This window comes from Patella vulgata, chromosome 2, assembly GCF_932274485.2.
Source record: "Patella vulgata chromosome 2, xgPatVulg1.2, whole genome shotgun sequence".
Classification (NCBI taxonomy): Eukaryota; Metazoa; Mollusca; class Gastropoda; family Patellidae; genus Patella; species Patella vulgata.
The window spans coordinates 80,740,059-80,767,195 of record NC_065880.2 but is presented as its reverse complement, the minus strand read 5'-3'; the positions used below and the strand labels follow the sequence as shown (position 1 = coordinate 80,767,195).

Here is a 27,137-nt window from a genome sequence, read left to right as displayed (position 1 = left end):
AGGCGTGGTTCCCCCTTGTCAGTGATGTAGGCATGGTTCCCCCTTGTCAGTGATGTAGAGGTGGTTCCCCCTTGTCAGTGACATAGGCGTGGTTCCCCCTTGTCAGTGATGTAGGCGTGGTTCCCCCTTGTCAGTGATGTAGGCGTGGTTCCCCCTTGTCAGTGATGTAGGATGGAGGGCCAGGCAAGGGACAATGTATAGTTTTAAGACGGGACAAAAAACTGAGGTCCTGTGTACACGTGTGAACGTAAAAGAACTCTTGACAGTTGAAATTTGAAATAAGAGTAGACCATAGCGCCGCTGTCTGGGCAAAATTTCCCTCATAGTACACTGCATGGTGTATGCCCGTCTCCATTAGCCCAGTAGGAGCAGAACAGTAGGATGCTAAACAGTAAACGCCATTTCATTTCATTTCCATCTGGGCCAACGAAGACATGCATATGCCCTGCAGTGAGCTATGAAATATTTTGGGACCAGACAGTGGCACTGGATAGAGAGAGAGAGAGAGAGATGGGAGGAAAGCGGAGGACCCAGAGAAAACCCATGATGTTGGATAGGCCACCCTACTCCTTGTCACGTACAACCAGGGAATCGAAAGCATACCAGTTGACTCAATGACAGACCGTATGATTCAGCGCAAACACTAACCATTCGGCCATCCAAGCCCCCACCCCCCACCCCGGAACTATACAGCCTATTCTAGTAGTTTTTATGGTAAAAATAGTGATATGAATACCCGGTACTTAGTGTGGTAATAATGGTGATATGATTTACCACTTTAAAGAATAAAGTTGTTGTTTTGTTTATGTCCCCTGTTTTATGGATTAGACAGATGCTATGTAAATTGACCATCATCAAACATCCACTGTGTTTTATGAATCACCGTTCGTTGACTTTATGAGCTTATAATACAGAATTGACTTCAGTTCTGTAGTAAACAACAAGTCCATTATAATACAAAATTGATGTAGTTCTGTCATAAACAATTAGTCTATCATACGGCCATTATGAGATTATAAGGACATTTAAATTTGCCTATTGACTTCAATGTTAAATGGCTGTAACATCACAGACTGTAGCTTTTTGCTCAACATTCCGTTGGTTCCAAACTTTATAGGCACATAGTGGACCGCATTTGGCAATCTCCTCATCATAATTTGTAGGAGGTTGACTGTTCAGATTTTTTGCTACAGGGATTTGATGTTGACTGGGGTGAAAATCTCACTTCCGACACAATGATTGCTCTGCAGAAAGACACTTTACACGCCCTATCCCTCCACTGTAATATCATCAGTATTACCCAAAACTGCTGTGAAATTGCAAATTTGATTCCTTTTCTCTAATTCTAGACCAAAAATCCACCCCAAAATGCAGGAAAAGCTAGGGGAGAAAAAAAATTAAGGGAAAAAGTGTCAATTTATAACTCGCACTACATCCATCATGAAATAAGGGGAAATAATTACTAGTCTTAGTCCATGATACAGAATTAACCCACTCAGTAAACAACAAGTCTATCATGACCAATATGAGGTTATAATACAGAAGTGACCCACTCTTAAACAACCACTGGTAGTCAATCATAAGGCCATTACAAAATGTTATTGTACCAGGGACCAAACAGTAACACCTACAGATTTTATAGATATATCATGTTTTTTTATATATTCATATATCATATTTCAACATATTGTCATCTAAAGCCATAATGTCATCCATAATGTCATGTTGTTGTGATTTTTTGACAAACGACCATTGACTTTCTCACCTTGTTGACCATATCTGTTTATGTGATGAACCATCTTCAACAGTCATTATCTTGATGTATCTGGGTATTTGATCTGAGTGTCGAAGGAATTTTTAATTTTTGATGAATTGAGAAAAGATTTGAAACAGTTAATAAAAGGGAAGAATTCTGGTCACACATTGATGAAGACCCAGATAAAAAAAGCATCTGAAGTTATTGTCTCTATTAAATCGCTTGATCACCATTAGCATTTTTTGGATGAGGAGGTTTGGCTGGTTCAGTGGTCTAATGCGTCATTAAGTCAAGTGCCGTAGTTTCGGTCCTAAGCTTTTACATGACACAGAGTATTATCGCCTGCCTAACCTCATGAGTTTTCTCTGGGTCTTCCAGTTTTCTCCCATTGCTAAAAACCCCTAACATAAGCAAATTATTGAAATAAATATGTAACCAATGTTAGTCTCAGGTTAGTGTAAGGTGGAAATTAAACACCATTTTTTGACAAAATTTATTCTGTCCTAACCAACTAAGTGGTGTAAGGCCATCTTCATTAGCCCAGTTGTTGCAGAAAAGTAAGACGTTAAACTCCTGTTAATTTCATTATCCAATAGCTACATGGTGCCGAAAAGTAGTATGTTACACCCAAATTCCTTTCAATTCACCAGTTTCTCCATGATGCAGTCAAAGTTTTCTTTATCCAGTTTTACTAAATTGTATAAATTGAACAAAAGCCAAGTTTCATGTAATTTGATCATATTTTAACATGATTTGATTTAAAGATGCATTATGTAAGAGCTAAATCTGCCTAGTGCAGGTCTTTCTTTTCTAGCTTCAAATGTTACAGAAATTATTATTTAAACATTTATTTACATGACAAGTCCATAATTAATTCTCGAATGGCTTAGATATTGAGCAGATTTGAAAATGTCTGCTATATCTTCGTTAAACGCCAAATTGAAAAAAACATTTATTATTATAGCAGGGGTACTTGACAATCTAGAATTTTTACTCTATTTCTTATCAAAACTTCAGACATTCATAACTTTGCTCAGAATATATTCATATTTCATTATCTATTTGTGAATAATTATATCAAGAACGACCAGGATCCTGTTTCTCGAAATCTTAACTAAAGATAAAAATCCAAATTTTAGTAGATACTTCAATTTTGATTGGCTAAGCACTAAAAATCAATCTAATATTATCCTATCAAATTACTAAAGTTTGAATGTGATCCTAGTTAAAATTTCGTGAAACAAGCTCCTGCTCTTTATGTAAATCTTGCATAATGCACATCATTAAATGAAAGCGGTTGTAAAGTTATAAATATCGACTGTTTAAACCCCTCTTTCATTATATTTAATATAACAATAATCCAATCATGACATACGGGTAATAATCACCACTTATATCTTTATATAAAAGACGTCATAAACTGATTTTTTTATATTATATTTCTGTTAAAAGACATTTTTAACATCTTTCTTCCACACATCTATTTTTATTTATTGTCTGTTTTCATTCATACCTAATGGGCTGTAAATCTATTAAATCTATTTAGATATATAAACTGCTGAAAGAGACATTTTGATGAATGGAAATATTAAATATGAGACAGGGAGGGTGGGAGACATAAAGAGGTAGAGGTATTGAATGGGGGGGGGGGAAAGAGAAAAGGGAGATAGAGGGAAAGAGAGAGGGGGGATTTGGGGTTGGATGGCTGAATGGTTAGCACATGCACACTGTATCATAATCTCTGCAATTGAGTCAAGTGGCGTGGTTTCGATTCCCCGGTTGTACATGACAAGGAGTATTCTCGCCTGTCCAACCTCGTGGGTTTTCTCCGGGTCCTCCGGCTTCTCCTCCCACTGCTAAAGACCCCTATATGCACAGTGAATTATTGAAATAAAATTAAACCATATGTTAGTCCTGGAAAGACCTAGTTTGTGTCGAGTGGAGGTTAAACCCCATTTCTCTCTCTCTGTCTGTAATGTAAAACTGGTGGACAATTTACACAGAGTAGGCAGAAATGGTTTAACATGTGCACATTAGATCATAAGGTCTGTCACTGAGTCAAGTGGCCTCTCTCTCTCTCTCTTTCTCTCTCTCTCTCTGGTGTCTGTCATCAGTAATAAAAGGTAATGATGAGATTTGTTGCGGACCAGTAGTCAGGTGTGTATGACCACGGACCAGTAGGTACAGTCTGGACTGTCTGTAGTATATCTTTGATCTACCTGATCATGTTATTATAAAGAGTACATAATAAAGGAATAAGATGTAAGTAATGTCTTTATAAAGTTAAACAATTAATCATAACATTGTTATAGTTACCTGAAGATACCTGGTATAACGAGACAATATTGACCTGAGATAACGAGACAGTATTTACTTCACTATAACCAGATGACAATCACTGATGTGTTGTCAGTAAAAATATTGTCACTACCGTGTCTAGGTCAGACAAGTCTTCTAATGATGACTGCAGTGAAGCCGAAATTTGTAGGATATCATTATTACATTTGTATGGAAAAGTAATGGGGTGTAATGTCACACGTTCTTGCACGAATGCAGGAAATAAATGAAATCAACACCTTCATTCGGCTTCTACTTTGAACTAGTTTAATGTATATGTTTGTTATATGTATTTCAGTAGGGACCGGGTATTGTCCAGATTTTACGAAAAAAGGAAAGAAACTACGCTTATCATCTAGAATTTAATACACGTATCCAGCTAATAGATTGGCGTCAAGAATGTGTTAAATACTGTCAAGATTTATCAAAAACTGCCCAGTTTGTGCTACCGTGTAGATTAAGAAACACCATTTACTTTTGACATCGAACGTCTGCTTTACAACCGTCAAGTTTCTCGGGATGTATTTTAGAAATGAACACTACCATTTAGATTGGAAAGGGGTTTAGTTATTTAGATAAGCGTAGTTTCTTTCCTTTTTTCGTAAAATCTGGCGATACAAGGTCCCTAGTGTTTGTTGTACTGTATTTATGTAATTGTATGCTGCTCCCCTTGGGCGTTGTTATGTAATAAAATTTATCTGATCTTTATCTACTCATTCAAACATTCAAAAAGAAATTGGTATATAAGTATGAGTTGACTATCTTTGATGTGTGTATTGTGTATGATTTCATGAGCCTTGATAGATCACATCAACCATTTAAATATCTATTTTAAATTTACAAAATGAAACCCAGTCACCCATTCAACATATTTGATGCAATTTTGATTTGACTGCCTTTGTCAATTGAATACACCATTTTCTCAATTGAGTATACCGTTTTCTCAATTGAATATACTATTTTCTCAATTGACTATACCATTTTTCTCAATTGAATATACCATTTTCTCAATTGAATATACTATTTTCTCAATTGACTATACCATTTTTCTCAATTGAATATACCATTTTCTCAATTGACTATACCATTTTTCTTAATTGAATATACCATTTTCTCATTTGACTATACCATTTTTTCTTTTGAATATAAAGTTTTCTCAATTGAATACACCATTTTCTCTATTGAATACACCATTTTCTCAAATGAAATAAATCAATATTGAATAAAATCATTTTCTCAATTGAATACACCATTTTCTTGATTGAATGTGTATACCGTTTTTTCAGTTGAATACACCATTTTCACAAGTGAATACAACACTTTTTCAGTTGCATTCACCATTTTCTCAACCATATCAATATTTTATATCAAATTAACAAAAAGAATGTGACATGATTTTTTTTAACTATCTTTGTAGTTTAAAATCAAATTGACATAGTAAATCCTGGGGCCTTATCCACAGTGTAAATTGACAAAAAGAATGCAGCCTTGTTGTGGTTTGAATAAAAAAGAATTTCGGATCGCGAAAGTTGCATAATTTAAAATTGTCACTAGGAAACTCAACTTTGCTATACTCAAAACCTGATATCAGTTGGTGATTTGGAGGAAGAAAATCTTGCCCAGGTTGTGGTATTTCTGACTACACTTAGAATTCCAACCTCCATTAAGGGTTCTTATATGTGCATGCTAATATGAGAGAGAGAGAGAGAGAGAGAGAAATGAGGTTTAACGTCCACTCGACACAAACTAGGTCATTTCGGGACTAACATATGGTTCAATTTTTTTCAATAATTTGCTTGCGCGTAGGGGTCTTTAGCAGTAGGAGAAAACCCACGAGATTGGACAGGTAACCCTAACTCCTTGTCAAGTACAACTGGGGGATCGAAACCACACCATTTGACTTAATGGCAGACCGTATGATATAACACACACGCGTTAACCATTCAGCCATCCAATCCCCATGCTAATAATATGTATACAGACGGAATTATTGTTGGTATTAAATTGAAATGGAATTTACCATCCTATCTTTCTGCACTAACTTGGTTAATAAAGATGGTAGTAGTGTAGAAATATGTAATACAATAAAAAAAAAATAAAACCCAATCAGGTGAAGTTGAGGAGATGTGTACAGGTGTCAGAAAGATCAAAAGATATACAATTTAACATATGTTTTGTATAAGATTGATGAGTAGTGTATTTATTTCATCCAGGTGTCATGATACAGATATTAATACATTTTATTGCTATATGGTACATTGGACCATTCCATGTGGTGCAATCTGACCATTCCATTTAGTGCATAGGAGCATTCCATCTGGCGCAATCTGACCATTCCATTTAGTGCATAGGAGCATTCCATCTGGCACAATCTGATCATTCCATTTAGTGCATAGGACCATTCCATCTGGCACAATCTGATCATTCCATTTAGTGCATAGGAGCAATCCATCTGGCACAATCTGATCATTCCATTTAGTGCATGAGAGCATTCCATCTGGCGCAATCTTACCACTCCATTTAGTGCATAGGAGAATTTCATAGGGCGCAATGTGACTATTCCATTTAGTGCATAGGAACATTTCATATGGCGCAATGTGACCATTCCATTTAGTGCATAGGAGCATTTCATATGGCGCAATGTGACCATTCCAAGTAGTACATTTATATAAAATAAAAAAAATAACTTATAATTTGATTCCAAAAGATTTGTAAAAAGTGTATCAGTTTTATGATCTTGTTAAGGTAAATAATGTGTCTAATTAAATCTTTTACTTTTTTCCTCAGAGGGAGCCATGGTGGCTAAGTGGGTAAGACACTGGCTCCCTAGCCAGGAGGTCGCTTGTTAGATCCCTGCATTGGCCTAGAAAGTTCATCAGGATTTTCTAGCATAGTTTCCTTTTGTCAGTGATGCAAGACGGAGGGCCTGACAAAGTCAGCTGTCTAGTCGTTCGGATGGAATAAAAAAACTAATGTATTGGCGTGCATGTAAAAGATTCCTTGGCAGTTGGAATTTGGTATAAGAGTATCCCATATTGCCGCATCCCAGGCAAAATTTCCCTGATTGCACACTGTATGACATATGCCAGTCTTCATTAGCCAAGTCGGAGCAGAACAGTAGGACGTTAAACCTCATTTCATATCATTTCATTTTTTGGGGTCAGCATTAATAAACAAAGGTATTAGGAAATATTTGTGAAATGACATGTAAGATTATGTCTGTGGGGGTTAATATGAGGAGGTATTGTAGGAATGTTCAGTCATGTGGAACGGGATAAAGTACACCATGCGTGACTGTTGAAACTAGAAGTAGAGAGATAACCTCTAGTAGTAACAGTATATGTGTCACTTGAACCATTAACGGATATTTACCTGTTTTTTACCTCATTTTTTTCTGTGTTTACTCATTAGTTCAGGTAAATATTTATTAGTTAATTAGATCCTATATATCTCTGATCATTAAATTGTAAACAGTTTATAAGTAGTATGCTACTGAAGATTTAAAAAACAACTGATTTGACATCATTGAACTGGGTTGAAAAATAGGTAAATTAAGTGTCCTATGTGATACTGACTGTGTCCATATCCTCCCCCTGTTGAAGGGAACATACATGGGTATTTACTGGTGTCTTCTGTTGATATTCATGGGTTTACTCCCACTGCTAAAGACACTCACGCCCAAGTGAATTATTGAAATAAAAATTAATGAACCATGTTTTAGTCCCGAAATTACCTAGTTTGTGTGAGAGAGAAATGGGGTTTAACGTCCACTCGACACAAACTAGGTCATTTTGGGACTAACATATGGTTCAATTTTATTTAATTCGCTTGCGCGTAGGGGTCTTTAGCAGTGGGAGGAAACCGGAGGACCCAGAGAAAACCCATGAGGTACCTAGTTTGTGTCAAGTGGATTTTTAAACCCCATTTATCTCTCTCTCTCCTCTCTCTTTCTCTCTCTCTCTCTGTTGATATTCGAAGAACAAATCGGAAAGAACTTGTTAGCCATAGATAGTGTGTAAAGCTGAATACAATAACTCTTTATTATCAAGCAACATTTCAACTGAGAGTCTTTATCTGATTTTAATGGTTAGAAAACAAGCAAGAACATGTAGGAAATCTGTATAAACATTGAAACAGTTTACTTATAATTTTTATACAAAACTCAGACATTTAAAAGAATATATTTTATGTTTTTTTTAATATTAGACTTGAAGTAAATGTTTAACAATTATAACAGTTTACTTATAATTTTTATACAATATATGCAGACATATAAAAGAATATGTTTGATGGGTTTTTTTTTAATTATGTTAGACTTGTAGTAAATGTTAACAATATAATGTTTATTTAGTTACCAGTATTAGAATGCTGAATACAGAAAGAATGTACCATTTATACATGTACATGGTGGGTTGTATGGAAAGAGTTTACAATTAAACGCATGGAAGAAGGGTATATACACCGTCTGACTTTCATGGAATGTAGCTCGTCCAGGTGTGTACTCTAATAGTATGTGCAGAAGGACCGCACTACACACAAAACAAAAATCTACAAGATAAACCTGCGGACAAGACCAAAAATAGACATTGCACCAAATAAACAAATATCAAATCAAGTGAATGGATCCGGGGGCCAGCCGTAATCGTCCACCGCGCCATACAGTCCCTGGCCTGTAGTATCAGAAATGAATACAGATTCTTGGAATGGATCTTCAACACTTTATTTCAGGAGCAAATAAAAAAACAGCAACAATTAAACAACTTATAATTTCCTATAAATCGGATCTCCATCTAGTATATAGGTACCGTAAGCTGGTCTCTCCAACTAATGATTCATCTTAAATACATTTGTCTATTTATATAAATTAGTTACTATAACAGTGTTGACAAAAACATATAATTATTGAAGGATTAGAAGAAACTTAACAGATCAACCACTTTTAGTCTGTCATAATTTGACCGACAGATTAATTGTTATCTGCTTCTAATAACTTACCAAGCATTAATGAATATCAAAATATAGATTTGAAATTAAAAAATAGAATTAAAAAATAATAAAATAACATATGACCTACCCAGCGGGCACGCAACGTTGTTACAACATTGTGACAACGTCAATATTGGTCGTGACGTTGTACAACGTGTTTTCGACCAATATTCAACGTTGTATTTACGTCATATACAGGTTGTTGACACAACGTTGTCACAACGTCATCAAAACGTTATCAAAACGTCATATACAGGTTGTTGTCACATCGTTGTCACAACGTTGCCACAACGTCATTAAAACGTTATTCTAACGTCATATACAGGTTGTTGTCACAACGTTATCAAAACGTCATATACAGGTTGTTGTCACGGCGTTATTACAACGTTGTTACAACGTTGTCACAACGTTGTAACAACGTCTTCAAAACGTTATCAAAACGTCATATACAGGTTGTTGTCACAACGTTGTCACAACGTCATCAAAACGTTATTCAAACGTCATATACAGGTTGTTGTCACAACGTTGTCACAACGTTATCAAAACGTCATATACAGGTTGTTGTCACGGCGTTTTTACAACGTTGTCACAACGTCTTCAAAATGTTATCAAAACATCATTATTATACAGGTTGTTCTCACAACGTTGTCACAACGTTATCAAAACGTCATATACAGGTTGTTGTCACGGCGTTGTTACAACGTTGTCACAACGTCTTCAAAACGTTATCAAAACGTCTTCAAAACGTTATCAAAACGTCATAGGTTGTTGTCACAACGTTGTCACAACGTTATCAAAACGTCATATACAGATTGTTGTGACAACGTTGTTAAAACGTTGTCACAACGTTGTCATAACGTTATCGAAACGTCATATATAGAAGTTCGAACCTTGACCTCTGATTGTCAAACCAAGGTCACCACGAGACTCCCAGGGGTCAATTTAGTCTAAATAGCCACGACCTCAAGGTCGTCGGATCCGATTTGGGATGGGCGAGTTATCTGCCCTTAGACCACACCGCTGTAATACTCGGCTATTTCACTTTCTAGGGAAATTTGCCCAAAAAATGTCTTCCAATCGCCCCGGGATTTGGTGACTCGATAGACTGACCCAACATTTGTTCTTCATTTTTTAAAATCGCCAACCAAAAGTCGTGACCTTGACCCGCTAGGGGCCCCAGAAGTATTTTGGTTTTTGAACCCTAGAGGCCCATCTAATAAAGTCAGGACCACTGGACCTTGACCTTCCAAAATGTCATCTTGGTCCACATGACCACGGTAGGTCAAGGTCATCTGAAAGGGTCAAGGTCACCAAAATATCAACTGAGTCGGGTGCTCCCGGGCACATGGTGAGGCCCCGGGTCTGCGCGGTAAATCAAAGGTCTCGACCATGGATAGGCAACTCATTGACCTTTCGAATGGGGCCTTGACCTTTGACCTGACCCTTGACCTTGGGATCGAAAAAGTCCCAAAACTTCATGTACCACCCAGACTTTCGCTAATAAATGTCAAGGTCAAAGTCGTGACCCGCACCCGCAAGGTCATTTTTGGGGTTGTAACCTGAGTCAAGGTCATGACATTGCCTGACATTCCCTGTTCCCGGCAGCAATTTAGGTAAAAAGTCACATTCAAAATCCCGAGAGAAAGTGAAAGCGGAACTTTCAGAATGTTATTTGGAAGAAAATATTTTGCTTTCTTGTCAGTAAAATAAAGGGCCCCAAATTCGATGACTTTTAAGTATAATATAACATTTTCACTTTCTTGTCATTGAACACGGCGTTCTTGTCAGTAAAATAAAGGGCCCCAAATTCGATGACTTTTAAGTATAATATAACATTTTCACTTTCTTGTCATTGAACACGGCGAATTTGTACTGCATTGATTGCGGATTAAAACATTTCGTCGGGTCCCACTCAGCGGTGTGCGACATCGATCATTTATTTGCTTTATAATTTTTCGGAAATCATAATTTCCTTTAATGCATTAAAGTTATTGGTGTAATAAATAGGCAATACTGGCCTGCTTTCATGTTGCTGAGCACACGGGTTGGGAAAGCAAGAAAAGGCGTTTGCGTCCGTCAAGTATTATACAAAATGTATTATGAACTGTAAACGAGATGCCTCTCCCGCACCTAAATGTCGCTGTTTTTACATTCGGTGTTTTGCAATTGAAATAATAACACAAAGCACAGAAAATGGTGATTAATGCATATTGTGTAGTGTGCAGCGTTTGCTACACAAATTCAGTGCATAATACGGGCCTAAAACAGGAATTGCAATGCGCTTATCTATAGAAATTGACGTATGATCTTGGGTACAGTTGTATTGGTTAACGACGTAGATCGAGATTGAATAACACAATACAAGCTATAATACATTTTAATTAAGGCTTATTGTAAAACAACTAGAAGCTGACAAATATTCCGGTTAATTCTTCAGTAAATTATCTGGTAACACTAGCGGTTTTTTTTCCCGCGGATACTGATAACGTGACTCTAATGTTGCCGCGAAAGATGCTTCTGGGACGCCATATTGGTTTTTTGGTTCGTGCCGAAGGTAAGTTCTATTATTTTAACTCTCAACTGGGTATGTGGAAGGGATATAAAAATCGTCAATTGCTTCTTCTAAGGCTAATATAAGATCAGATAAAATTATATTGTATCTTAACACCCCATTAGGCTATTAGAGACAGCATACAAACAAAACATTAGGCTACCTACGCTACAGCATTATCAATGGCTATAAAACAACAAAAACACCAACTATATTTACATGTATGTAAAACACGCGCATCTATACATACATCATGTAGTAACAGGGACTATTATTATTAAGTTGAATATGAAAGCCCCTCGAATTTGATTACCGGTAAGGTAGGCATGGACTTCGTTGACGACCGCGGTGTAAGTGGCGACGTTCATTTCAAAACACAGACTCAGACTGCAGCTGTGCCGAGTGAATTTCATATTTGTAAGTTATATTTTTAAGTTACAGAATAATCCTATTATTCCTATAATTCACTATTGCCAGTTGAGAAATTGGCCAAAATATCATTTTCAACTTCAAATTCAAACGTTTGAAGATAGTTTTTCCATGGCGGGGGGAGGGGGAGAAAAACAAAGGTGGTAATTGTGTTATTATTTCCGGTGTGAATGATTTTATAAGCGTCATAATGATACCTATGATCCTATAATAGTGAGTTGACAACCTATTGAGCAAAAGATATAGAAATAATTATGTTTTGACTTTCTTAGAAAATATGAAATTCTCGCTTTAACTATTAAAACTAGCTGGACCAGCTGCATGATTGTGTCAGTCCGCTCAGAATACATGAGTCTAGGCCAAGCGACGTAGAATTTAGAACTGACTGACGTGATCTGCACTAGTCTAGGCTAGACATTTGCGTTGATGTGTTGCGCAAGTAGATCTAATCTAAATGAAATCTCTCATCATTAGTTTTTTCATATTACTCATATACATTGCCGTTAAACGAATAATTTTCAACACATAGCAAGCCATTTGATCTATACTACACGTCACTGGGCTATTTGATTTTACGGAGATTTGTTACCCACGGCAAAATCTCGATCGACACTTGGTAGTTGGTAGACTTAACGCGATTTTTATCATTCGGCTTCACTAAACAAATTATTAATAAAAACAACCGTAGATCGACATCTAATAGTGCTAATGTAAATTTAATAATACTATTCCGGTATAAAAAAAAGTAATGATAATAAAAGAATAATGAAGTTAAGTATTTAAATGATCATTTTAAGTAGATACCGTTATATTACTGAGCGCCATGGAAAACGCATCACATATTTTCCCAAATATTTTATTACTAGGTGGTTTTGTATGTATAATATTATGCAATACTATATGAACTATTGTTTCACACAATGCTCCCAAACGCAAAAAATTTCGGCCCGTGTGCACAAAAAAAATTGCATAAGATGCACATGAAAAACCCAATATTCACGTGCAGCATTGTGTGTGAGCCCTTTAAAAGCATGTTTTCAAATTAATGTGTTGTACATGAACTGTGAAACATCAATCTGTCGTAATTTGTTGTTGGACGTGTGAAGGAATCGAGCTAGAGATGCCGAGACTTACTGAAAATCAACGGAATGAAGCCATGGGAATGTCCAGGGCTGGCATGTCTACACGTGCTATTATTGCCAGACACTTCAATTGTCATCAGTCCACTATTGTAAGGTTGGTGGAACGTGTTCGAATTACTGGATCAACACGTGACCGTCAACGTCCTGGTCACTCATCTGCGTGACAGATTCCGCCCAGCGACTCGAACAGGTGCAGCAGTCGTCGGAAGACAAGGACCAGTAAGTGCCAACACCGTAAGACGTCGTCTAAGAGAAGTAGGACTCCGTGCACGACGACCTTATGTTGGAGCTATCCTCACCGTGAGCGGCGTTTGATATGGGCTCAAGGACACACCAGACATGGAGAAGAGTAGACTGGCAAAGTGTGCTCTTCAGTGATAAGAGTCGCTTTCATCCTTATCACGCTGATGGCCGTCAACATGTGTGTAGACGCCTTGAGGAACGTTTTGCAGACTGCTGCATCTTCGAAACGAATCGATGGGGTGGGGGGAAGTGTAATAGTGTGGGGAGGCTTCACATTTCATCACCGGACCGCCCTACACATTTGCAGGGGTCGCGATAATGCTGTAGCCTACCGTGATGATGTCTTGCAACCAATTGTTGTTCCGATGTTTCGAGCGCACCCACAACTTCAGCGCTTCCAACAGGATGATGCACGTCCGCATACCGCCGGTTTTAGTATGGACTTCCTGGCTGCTAACAACATCAATGTCTTGGACTGGCCAGCCATGTCTACGGACATGGCACCGATAGAACATGTCTGGGATGCGATTGGACGCCGTCTGTATCGGAGACCACAGATGCACACCATTGCTGCTTTAGAAGCTGCTCTTGTCCAAGAATGGAACAATTTGCCCCAGGCCTTCTTTCAAACATTGGTTAATTCCATGCGACGTCGCTGCACAGCGTGCGTAAGAGCCCGCGGAGGACACACATCTGACTTTGTAACGTTGATTACAGATTAAACATCTATAAGTGTACAAATGTGTTGTTATTGATGTGTTCCCATTTGAATATTGTTCACAATAAGAAGCAAAATAAATAAGATATGTTTACAGGATCATTTTGTTATACGAAAAACTAAGTGATGCGTTTTCCATGGCGCTCAGTATATATAAGTGTGAAACCTGGCCATTATTTAATTAATTACAGGTCTAAGTGAATCCCAGCAAGCACAAAATATTTTAAAAACGTTTTTTGTTTTTGTTTTTGTTAATTTTTTTTGTTTCTAAAAGGTTATGTAAAAAAAAAATATTTATCAAACGTTTTTTAAATGTTTTAAGTGTAAGTTTTTCAGAAGTTTTCGATAAATATTGATAAAAATGTTTAATATAATATGTTTAGATAACGTTCATAATTGATGTTTTCTTTCAAAATTTTCCATTAAAACGTAGTACCGTAAATATGATTTTTTTTTAACGTTTATGAAACGTTTATAAAGAACCCGCAATAAATAGGTAAAAAAAAAATTTTAAAAACATTTATTAAACGTTTAATACACCTTTAAAACTTAATTACGTTCATAACTTAATTGCAAAATATCTATATTTAATGTACCGGTATATAAAAAAACCCAATAAAGGTCAAGATTAATTATCTTATACATATTTTATTTTAAAACACACCCAAGGTTGACAGTTGGTCCAATCAAATTTAAACATCTTTCCGCCAAAAAGGAATCCTAGCCAAACCGGCATGGCTGCTTTATTAGAGCTGTGATAAACTATCGAGTTTTATAAGTTGCTAGAAGGCGTAAAAGTTGAAAATTAGGTATGTTACGATTAATTAATATTTTGTGTCCATTTAGAAATAATTATGATATAAAAGAATTAATTGTTTCGGTAATTGTAGATTATTTTCTACTGGTAGCCGAACTTCTATTGTCATTTCATTATTGAACCCTCCTTGCAAAGTAAATTGAGTATTTTAAATATGTTTTATTACCTCTTAAATGATTTATTTTAGTTCTGAAACTTTAGTGTTTTTATTTTATAATTGTATTGCATTTTAATCATTTAGTTTTTGGTTAATTGCTATGTCTGGATTTAGAAAGAGCTATTTCAATCTATGTCTGGAATTGGAAGGGGCCATTACAATATTTATAGTATTGTATAATGGACTTTCCCAGTATCTATTATCTTTAAATTTATAGGGTTACCAATTTCATGAAGCTTTGCAGGGAGTGTTAATAGTAATGTAACGTATACAAAACTTGTGATATATTACAAATGACAAGTGATATATGCACTCGTGCTGTATGAACTATTTATATAGTCTTTAGTGAATGAAAACATTTTTGGCTACCATTCCTGGTTTTGAATGTCAAATATGATATGAAAACGAATATCGGTTTGTAATTTTTTTTAACCGTTTCACCAGTAGTAACCGAACCGTGAACAGTTAACCAAGTCGCTGTATACATCTTAATTATTAGGCAACCAAGTCTACGATCTTAATTAAAAAGATAGGTTGACACGCAACAAAACATATATGCTCTGAAAATTAAATCTTGTACTTTGTCGAACTACGGACAGGTGGATATTAATGTCGGGCTAGTGCGACTGTTAACACCACAGCTCTTTAATTGCATGCTTGTGGGTTTTAGATTTAATTCAAGTGAAGGGTAATTTTATTATTAAATGTACAACATCAATATTCATGAGCATACACCTGCATAATTGAACTGACATTGATTGTAAATATTACAGTGATTGAAATATAGTAATATACTAGATGTGTTTCATTTATTTCCTGTTATAGCTATAGGTAACCCATCTGATGAGCCTTGGTGGTTACCAGTTTAAAGTCGTATTCTTTCTTTTGAAAACAAATTGATAAAATAATCGTACATTCGTTTTCCAATCGTCTTCGTCTTAAAGGAGTCAAGTCTCTAACTCAATATCATCCACAGTCTTCGACATGGGACTCATTGTTTAATTAAACTCAACATCAGTGTTGTAACCGTGAAAAGATGGGCTTCTAATGTCTAATATTTAACACAAAGTTAAAGTTTTAAAATTGGCACACGAATCGCGTGCATGAATGCTTTCAAGTTTCATTTGTAATAGAGAGACTCGAAGAATGAAGTTAAATATACCCAAGAGAATACTTAACTATATGCGGGTGTAAACTTGAATAACCAGACGCCAAAGACTGGCATTCAATTTGGACTCTTCGCGTATGGGGGGTTGGATGGCCGAATGGTTAGCACGCGCGCGCTGTATCATACGGTCTGTCATTGAATCAACTGGCGGGGTTTCGATTCCCCGGTTGTACGTGACAAGGAGTTGGGTCGCCTGTCCAACCTGGTGGGTTTTCTCCGGGTCCTCAGGTTTCCTCCCACTGCTAAAAAGACCCCTACGCGCTAGCGAATTATTGAAATAAAATTGAACCATGTGTTAGTCCCGAAATGACCTAGTTTGTGTCAAGTGGACGTTAAACCCCATTTCTCTCTCTCTTCGCGTATTTCGCCGAACATAACTGATTAGACATTACAGTAAAAACAGAAACGATTGAATGTAAATCAGTTAATATACATTCATATTACATTATTATATGCGTTGCAACCCATTTATGTCCATTTCTAGGTGTCAAGGAATGGAAAGTCAAAATTCGTGGTATTGTCAAACGCATAAACAGTATGTCTTTTTATTTTAACAGGTTGATGTCTAATTCCCTAATGGCCCAATTTAATTTAAAGGGAAATAAAGGGAGGCGGTCCATAATGGACTTAGAAATTTACAAAGTTGTCCAAGGTTTGTTTTTATCATACTCAATTTACGAACACATCCTTAAATATCGGATAATCAAACATGGTATGGGCATACAGGAGTTTTTATTACTTCATCGATGAGTATTGATTTTTTTGTTTGTAATTTACACCCAAGCCTTTCTTACACGTACAAATTCATGGAGAATATGAAAGTTATAACACAAGCGATGTCTCGTATAGAATGTGTTATTGGGTCATATATAATATAATTCATATGGGGTTTAACGTCCTACTGTTCTGCTCCGACTAGGCTAATGAAGACGGGCATGAGCCATACCGCGTGCTATGATGGAAATTTTGCCCGGGCAGCGGCACTATGGCCTACTCTTATATCGAATTCCAACTGCCAAAGAGATCTTTTACTTGCACGTCAATGTGTACACGTGGCCTCGGTTTTTCATACCATCCAAACGAATTGTCCTTGTCAGGCCTATTGAACTTTCTCGGCAAATGTAAGGATCGAAAATGCGACCTCCAGACAAGCGAGCCAGCGTTTTACCCAATTAGCCACCTTTGCTCCATAATTCATGGGATGCAGAATTATCTGTTACAGCTTTAAGACGACCTTTTTGATCGGACTCAATTATATAATTTACAAAATTTGACAGAGTAAATATACAGTTTTTTTGTATTCTTCAGATAGTGTAATGATCAGTCAGCCGAGCTGCAATGAAGCCGAGATAATAACAGCAGTTTCGGCTCATCTAAAATATGCACCCGACAGAAGAGGGACCAATTAAGTACATGTACAGTTTTAATTTGTTTATTACATGTCATATTTTATTATAATCTTTATAAGCCATTTTAAGTTCTTTTATCATCCATTTAATTTTATTTTATTTTCTATGTGTGATGTCCACAAAATGTTAACTGCGCCATTGAGCAGTGTTTTATATTGGTAACAGGCGCTTTATAAATAAATAAATTTTTATTATTATTACGGTACCAATTGCATTAAAATTACCTTCTCATTTTTAGCAATATCATTCATTACCATTACCCATTACATTGAAAGTAAATAATTACATTTTATTACTATTTAAAGATTAGAGCTAATTTAGCATTTAATCAATCAGATTTAAAGACAATAGTTTTACCATGTCTTTAAATCTGATTGATTAAATGCTAAATTAGCACTAATCTTTAAATAGTAATAAAATGTAATAACATTAAATATGTTTCCTTGTTATATGCTTTTAAAACTCTAGTTATCACTGAGTATGGTTGTAATATATGTCTGTAAATCCTCTGTTTGATCTTTTATGAATGTATATTTAGTTAATCATGTATAGATCTATGCCTTATTTTCTTTTAAACTGGTTTCAATTATATAGTATAATGTGTATGGTTTCAGTACAGCTCAACAATCCTCTGTTTGATCTTTTAATTGTATAATGAGTTAATCCTGGTATATACGATTATTTACCGTTGTTTCATCAATAGCTTGTGAAAGTTACTCATGTTCACCTTCCTTGCATACCATTGGATAGTTCGCACTGATGTTTATATATATATTCATATCTTTCTCATTTTATTTATTTGTATATATATGCTTGAAAACGACTTGAGAAATCTTGTTGAAACGTTGCAGTGAAATAAACCATAGTAATTGTTATTCCATAAAAGTGTTTTTTGATTATGTTCCAATTACTAAATGCCATTCAAAAATGCGCCATTAAATGTAATTGAAATGTAATTGACCATTACATGATTTTCGGAATGTAATTAATTACATTTCCATTACTCATTACTTTTGAAATCTTCCATTACTCATTACATGACCATTACTTAAAATTTAATGATCAGATTCTATTACCTTTACCCATTACTGCAAAGTTATATGACTCTAGCATTAATATTGTCTGTAATATAATCGTTTGAATTGAATGTTTTGAAACTACGTACTGTCCTATTAATTGATACTGATTTTATTCAGAAAGAAGCAATTAGATTGGTTGTGATGGGACACAATAACTTTGATTCTAATTGAGTGAGAGTGTTGAAACTTCGCGTATCGTTTCACTATGTCAAAACCGTGGCCCAAATCTGTCGGGCATTTACCCCCCCCCTTCCCCGCACACACACCTAATTTAACTTCCATCCTGCCCGGCCGCCTATTCCCGTCTTCGTTAGTCCAGTAGGGGCAGAACTGTAGGGAGTTCAGATGGGGCTTATACTGGGTTTTATACAACCTCAAAACAACAAATTCTGACGTCGTGACAACTTTTCGCCAACCACCACACAACGTTGCAAAACAACAAATTTTGACGTCGTGACAACTTTTCGTCAACCACCACACAATGTTGTGACAATGCTGCTTGAACGTCCGTACAACGTTGTCACAACTTTTCGTCAACCACCACACAACGTTGTGACAATGTTGCTTTGACGTCTGTACAACGTTGTCACAACTTTTTGTCAACCACCACACAACGTTGTGACAATGTTGCTTTGACGTCCGTACAACGTTGTCACAACTTTTCGTCAACCACCACACAACTTTTCGTCAACCACCACACAACGTTGTGACAATGTTGCTTTGACGTCCGTACAACGTTGTCACAACGTAAGAGTTTGTTGCAAAACAACCTACAGCTGACTTATTTCAGACGTTGTGATACAACCTCTGAAAAACGTTGTCACAACGTTCTGTGCCCGCTGGGTAGTGTGTAGATAGTACAAATTTCATAGTTAATAATCTATAGAAAGAGTGTGTAGATTTAACAAGCATGCATGATGTTGTATTGAATTAAATTTCATGTTTAATCATGAGTTCTGTGTTTACTTTCGTCTGCTTTATTCATCTCAATAAACTGAAAGGTTAAAGGTTAAAGGTTGTCACCTATTTAAAAAGAAGGATGTTAAACCCCTTTTCATTTTATTAATGTCACCTATATGTAAAATGAATGTCCCAGATTTGACAGGATAGACCCTATTTCTTGATAAAAGTGGTTCTCATCATGTTGTATTTGATGTGTTTTGTGTTTATCATTCATCTTAGAGAGGGGGAAGCCTCAGTGGCTCAATGAGCTGATTTACCATGTCCTGGGTTTGATCCTGGTGTTGAAAAAGTTCCTCGGGATTTTCAAGCCTGGTTTCCCTTTGTCAATGGTGGAGGACTTAAAGTCTGGCAAGGAATAGTGTCTAGTTGTTCAGATGATATGGAACACCAAGGTCCTGTTATATACCATTGACATCATGTTAAAGATCCACATTTCCTTCGTATGATTGTCTTTATTAGTCTGGTTGGTGCAGACAGACATTAAACTCCATCTCATTTCCTTCTCAGAGGAGAGACTCCCTTTAACACGGGTTATTACACCATGATGTCACTCATCAAGTACCAGAGGAGTCTCCCTTTAACACTAGTTATTACACCATGATGTCACACATCAGGTACCATAGGAGTCTCCCTTTAACACCAGTTATTACACCATAATATCACACATCAGGTACCAGAGGAGTCTCCTTTTAACACTAGTTATTACACCATGATGTCACACATCAGGTTCCAGAGGAGACTCTCTTTAACACCAATTATTACACCATGATATCACACATCAAGTACCAGAGGGGAGTCACCCTTTAACATTAGTTATTACACCATGATGTCATACATCAAGTTCTGGAAGAGTGACGAGAGTCTCCCTTTAACACTGGTAATTATATCAAGTCAAGTACCAGAGAATTTTTTTTGTATTATGACTCAAGTCTGTATAAAACTGTGAACAGGAAACGTTTATATATCATTGTTTTAACACAGACTCATCAGGATATTATATATATATATATAATCATCATGGTTTAAAGGTGCATAATGTAAGAGCTAAATCTGGCTATTGCAGGTCTTTTTCTGGCTTGAAACAGAGCCTCGTCTAAGGATTTGGTCATGCGGGAGGTCTGGGGGGCCGTCCCCCAGAAAATTGACTCCCTTAGACCCGATTTCTGAGCACCTAAAAATAGTTTCGGAGATTTGATACACTATTAGTTTTGGCATCTTGTTAAACCATGGATTGATTAATACCCTGTAAAATCGAGATCAAAACACTGCTGCGGCTGACCCGCAGACAGAAATATACCCATAGAACAATCAGAAAGATGATTTTGTAAACCTATGCACCATGATATAGTATTGGCACATGGGAAAAACCTTGTCAGCGATTTTCAAAACGTATGTATGTTGCCGCCCAGTCTTCAACTTTTTAGCTCAGTAGGCGGCACAGTTTGGCCAGTGCGCGGCGGCGGCGCCGCCTAGTCACCATGTTAAACGAGGCTCTGGCTTGAAATGTTTTATACATGTAAATTATTAATTAGATGTTTATTCACATGATGACAAGACCATAATCAACGCTCGAGGCCATCAGATGGCCGAGATATCTAAATCTTGTCAGTCTGTCCTGCCCTGGAACCATATGTTAGTCCCAAAATTACCATTACCTAGTGGTGTCAAGTGGACGTTAAACCGTGTGATTCTCTCTCATTTTATTTGAGAAGTTCTGAGTTCAGCCTTTTCCAGTTTTGTGGATTTTCTCTAAGTCCTCCAGTTTCCATCCACTGCTAGTTAAATACTGAAATAAAATTGTACATTTTGTAAGTCCCTAAATGACCTAGTTTGTGCTGAGTAAATGTTAAACCCTCCTCTCTCTCTCTCTCTCACTCTCTCTCTCTCTCTCTCTCTGGGGAGCCACAGTGGCTAATTGAGTAGGACACTGGCTCACTGGCCTGGAGGTGCGTGTTTAATCCCAGCCCAGCATTGGCCAAGAAAGTTCATCAGTTGGAATTCGATATAAGAGTAGGTCATAGTGCCTCTGCTAGGGCAAAAATTTCCCTCATAGCACACTGTGTGGCATATTCTGTCTTCATTAACCTAGCCGGAGAAGAACAGTAGGATGTTAAACCCCATTTCTCTCTCTCTCTCTCTCTCTCTCTCTCTTTCTGTCTTTCTTTCTGAGACATTTATCTATATGACATACATATAATGACATGGTAAAGACATAATTTGCCTAGTTGGAATTCAGTATAAGAGTAGGCCATAGTGCTGCTGCCTGGGCAAAAATTTCCCTCATAGCACACTGTATGGCTTATGACCGTCTTCATTAGCCCAGCTGGAGCAGAACAGTAGGAGGTAAAACCCCATTTCATTTCATTTCTCTCTCTCTCTTTCCCTCTTTCCTTTATGACATGGTAAAGACATAATTGACCTAATCAATGTTATATAAACGAATCAACTTTAAATGCCACAGTATGATAATACTACTGTAGCCTGTAGCTAGTGTTGATTTATTATAAAAGAGATGATTTTCAATGATATTGGTGTAGAGATTTATTTAATGATAGTCGAGATGTGGATCATTACAAGTTAATCATGCATGAACCTACAGATAGTAAATCAAATTACAACTCGATCAGTTATAATATCATTTCGTGGTCACTAATTTAAATGGTTGAATAACTGTTATAGAGGTGTGGCCCCATTCAATTTTTATTGTATACTGGAGTACATGTTTTACATTGGTTGACTGAGATTTGGGCAACAGAGGGGTACTGATAGGAGTTAACTGATTAGACTGAGGTTTTCGGCATCTGGGGGGTGGTAAAAGGAGTTAACTGATTAAACTGAGGTTTTCGGCATCTGAGGGGTGCTAAAAGGAATTAACTGATTAAACTGAGGTTTTCACACTGAGGGGTGGAAAAAGAAGTTAACTGATTAGATCGGGGGGGGGGGGGGGGGTCCGCAATAGAGGGGTGCTGATTGGAGTTAACTGATTAGGCCAAGGTTTCGGCATCTGAGGGGTGCTTATTTCAGTTAACTGATTAGACCAAGATTTCGGCAACAGAGGGGTGCTTATTTGAGTTAACTTATTAAACCAAGATTTCAGCAACAGAGGGGTGATAAAAGGAGTTAACTAATTAGCCCGAGGTTTCGGCATCTGAGGGGTGCTAATAGGAATCAACTGATTAGGCCAAGGAGTTAAATGATTAGGGCAAGAAAGAGGGTTCAAAACTCTCTAATGGCAAGCTAATTATTGAAATAAAATGGTACCATATGCTTGTATCGAAATCACCTAGTTTGTGCTGAGTAGACATTATCTCCTCTCTCTCTCTCTCTCTCTTTCCCTCTCTCACTCTCTCTCTCTCTCTCTCTTTTCAACACAATGGAATTATTAATGGTTATATTCACATATTGTCCATTTTACCCGTCTTCATTAGCCTGGTCCGTTAAACTTCATTTCAGTCGTCCTATTTTAGTTATTTTTAAAAGGTTCTAACAATAGATGTGCCGATTAATTCCACAATATTGTCAGATGTGATCAGATACCTGTCAGTAAAGTAGTAGATATATTTCTGACGTTACCTATTATTATGGTAATTGGAAAACCCTCGATAACTATTACTCGATTTTACCCAGATTATTTCAGACCATTATCTCCATTATTTCCGCGTTTCTGTCAATGATACGATCAGGTAAACAATAAAAGTTAGGTAAATTACATTCATTCTATTTTCCCTGATGTAACGTTGTTAGTGCCGGATTCGAATTAAGATCGGCCTTAGGCTATTTCACTTATAATTTCCAACCCTCATGACCAGAGGAAGTTGAAAGTGTGTTTTAAACACAATCAATGGAAATGGAATGAAATGAAATGAAATGGAGTTTAACGTCCTACTGTTCTGCTCCTAACCTGGGCTAATGAAGACGGGCATACGCCATACAGTGTGCTATGAGGGAAATTTTGCCCGTACAGCGGCACTACGGCCTACTGCCAAGAGATCTTTTACGTGTACGCCAATGTGTACACGGGACCTCGGTTTTTCATCCCATCCGAACGACTAGATAGCTTTCCTTGTCAGCCCCTCCGTCCTGCTTCACTGACAAGGGAGAACCACGCCGGAAAATCTGGATGAACTTTCTCGGCCAATGCAGGGATCAAACACGCAACCTCCAGGCTAGCGAGCTAGCGTCTTACCCACTTAGCCACGTGATCCCCACAGTCAATGGATGATTAAGACCACATTGCACGTAAAAGTGTGTTAGAAATATTATGCACCTTGGTGGGGGTCCTCCTAGAACTGTAAGTTCTGTTTGAGCAATCCGAGGATGAGGACTGATGTTTAAGACCAAATAGCATGTAAAGGTGTGTTAGAAATATTATGCACCTTGGTGGGAGGTGGGGGCCTTCCTTGATCTATTAGCTCTGTTTGAGCAAATCCGAGGATGATAACAGATATTTAATACCAAACTGTGTGTAAGAACGTGTTAGAATTATTATGCACCTTGGTTGGGGGTCCCCCCGATCTTGAAGCTCTGAGCAGATCCGAGGATGATGACAGTTATATAAGAACAAACTGCGTGTAAGAGTGTGTTAGAACTATTATGCACTTGAAGTCCTGTAGGTAAATCTGGCACTCAATGCTATAACCAGGGTACTGTTGTGTCATCCAGTTGTCAGTGACAGCAGTCTATCCGACCTGGAAATTATTGTTTTAGTAGCACATGTAGCTGGCAAACATCTGGCATTAATGAACTAGAGTATTTGATATTTTGAATTTTGCGGTAGATATATATATTAATAATGACAGGCACCAGAGAAATGACAGGCACCAGGCCTCGAGTTCACAAATAATTCTCAGACTTAGGTTAAGAGTTTACTCAAAATTGTTGGCCTTATTTTAACTTAAAAATAGTCTTTTATCAAACTTTTGTTGTTTTAATGTATCAAATAAGAAACTGTGTGCAAAGTTTTGTGTTTCTGGATCAAAGACATTTCTTATAAAACAGTGATCGAAAGTTGAGTATATTCTTAACTTAAGTCTGAGAATGCTTTGTAAATTTGTGCCTGACATTGTCTGTGACTGGTACCTTATTTCCAGGCTTGGTATAACAACTATGATATCTGATTTCGGCAATAATATATTCACCATTTTCTGATCAAACATGTTTGGGCTATGGCAATTTCCTTGTTTCGTATTATTCTAGCCTCAAATATCAAATATGGTCCATAAAAGTGCAAACTCTTTCATAGTGAATAGTTTGAAACTGTTTCTAAATAATGGAATAATCAAAATGCTTTTATGTTATATCTTTGTGTTATGACCATGCTTGACAATCGTGGTGCAGTGAAAATTCCGACTACATCATGGTGCACAGGTTTTCTCAGAATCGGTTAAACGTTACATAAAACCCAGAATATGAACATAATTGAAATTCAGGATAATATTTGTCTACATAAAACATTAACTTGGTTTTAAACAAAATAATTTACTTATAAGATCATTGACTAAAAATTTAGCATTTTAATATTGATTGAATCAATAAATATAATTATCTGAAAATTAAAACCTCAATTTGACAGAATATGTGATGATGTAATCCTTTGTTTAGGTGAAAGCAACATGTGTTCTTTTGCATTTTTTTTCAAATTTCATTTAAGTGATGTTATATTTTTCCAATAATACAATGTGTTCAGCGTGCACGACAAGCTATATAAAACATGTGCGATCTGCCGGCAAGATGTTACCTTGTATTGAAAGGCCAATATGAGTCAATAGTGAGAAATACGGGGATAACAATGTGAAGTTGAAGAGTGCGTTACGATGTTATAATCACTGTTTCAATACACTCGTTCTCTATTATTGATGTAACCGTCCCACGTGTATGGTGTGCGTCTGATTATATTCCTCGACCGTCTGCATCATTCAGTCTTGTGTAACAGGTAAATTATGTTTCTTTATTAACACATTTTGAGTAATTTTAGAAAAACTAGAAATTTCAGATTTAAAAACAAGTACTAGAATTATTAAATTAACAAACAAAACCTAAAGTAGTCAAATTAATAAAATAAAAACTAGAATAGTCAAATTGAATTTATAAACAAAAACTAGAATTAAGGAATTTATAAACGAAACCAAGAATAGTCAAATTAATAAACAAAATCTAGAAAAGTCAAATTGAATTTATAAACAAAAACTAGAATTATTAAATTGATAAACGAAACCTAGAATAGTCAAATACTAGAATAGTCAAATTGAATTTATAAACAAAACAAATCAAATTTTTAGAATTATTAAAGGGGCATTAGGTAAGATTAGATAAAAAAAAACCTGACAGTTCTCACTTTAATAGTTAAGATAATGAAAACAGAATATGCTGAAAATTTCAGTCTGATTGCTTCTCTGAACCAAGAAATTAATGATTCAATTTTAGGCTAGCCTCGATCATCATAACCTTGGTATTATAATAAAGTCTTGGTTATCCATTTTATGTTAAATTATCCATCACAAAATGTATTCAAATTAATTAATAATTTAGATAACATTTCAGGTCTAAAGAAAGACTTGCAATATGCAGATTTAGCTCTTGCATAATGTCTGTTTAACAAAAACAAAATCCATAGATTTAACAACAAAAACTAGTATAATCAAATGTTTATTAACAAACTATGTGTTATGTATACATTTTATACCACCATGCTAGTATATATGCATGTTTAATATCAGTATTTTAATGTTTTTTTGCCATCAGTTCTCTGTTTATTTCTATGTTCAATATTATTTAAATGTTTATGCCTCTATTCCTACCTGTATTACATGTTAGATATCAATTCTATATTTATTTCTATGTTCAATATTATGTAAAGAGTAATAAAATGCTGTGTGTTAGTTATATTGATTCTTTACGCGTGTAATGACTGACTAGTTTTAGAGCTGTGTTATATTATTCGGTTGTGTAACTGAAGCCAGTTCTCTTCAACTGTTCTGCTGCTCAAATATAAAGGTAATATCTGAAGGACTCTTTTCCATGATGTGATGAATTAGAAACAAATTTAGGTTAATATTAGATTGAGAATGCAAAAATCAAAATTATAAAATGATCATTGATTTAAATCAATATTTAATTTGCGATTTTACAAATGGTGTTATGATATTTTGGCAAAATCAGAAACAAATTTAGGTTAAAAATCATATTTTTATTTTAATATTAGATTGAGAACACAGAAAGACAAACTATAGAATGATCATTGATTTGTGCTTTTACAAGTATTGTGACATTTTGGAAAAGATCACTCCAGTTCTTAATTTGTGTGTGAAATAGCTTTATTTAACGTCCACTTCCATCGATATCGATGTGATATCGTAGACAATTACATTTTATATGTACAAAGT

The 27,137-nt window shown here is 36.1% G+C and overlaps 1 protein-coding gene and 1 long non-coding RNA gene across 4 annotated transcripts in view; both read left to right on the top strand.

Moving 5' to 3' along the window:
- The window catches only part of LOC126812008 (ras-GEF domain-containing family member 1B), a 187,900-nt gene that overhangs the window by 83,945 nt on the left and 76,818 nt on the right, over positions 1–27,137 (top strand). The gene's annotated exons all lie outside the window — the stretch shown is intronic.
- On the top strand, positions 14,711–17,968 carry LOC130010799 (uncharacterized). The gene is made up of 3 exons (XR_008786078.1): positions 14,711–14,971; positions 16,862–16,956; positions 17,613–17,968. It is a non-coding gene; the product is annotated as an uncharacterized LOC130010799 (long non-coding RNA).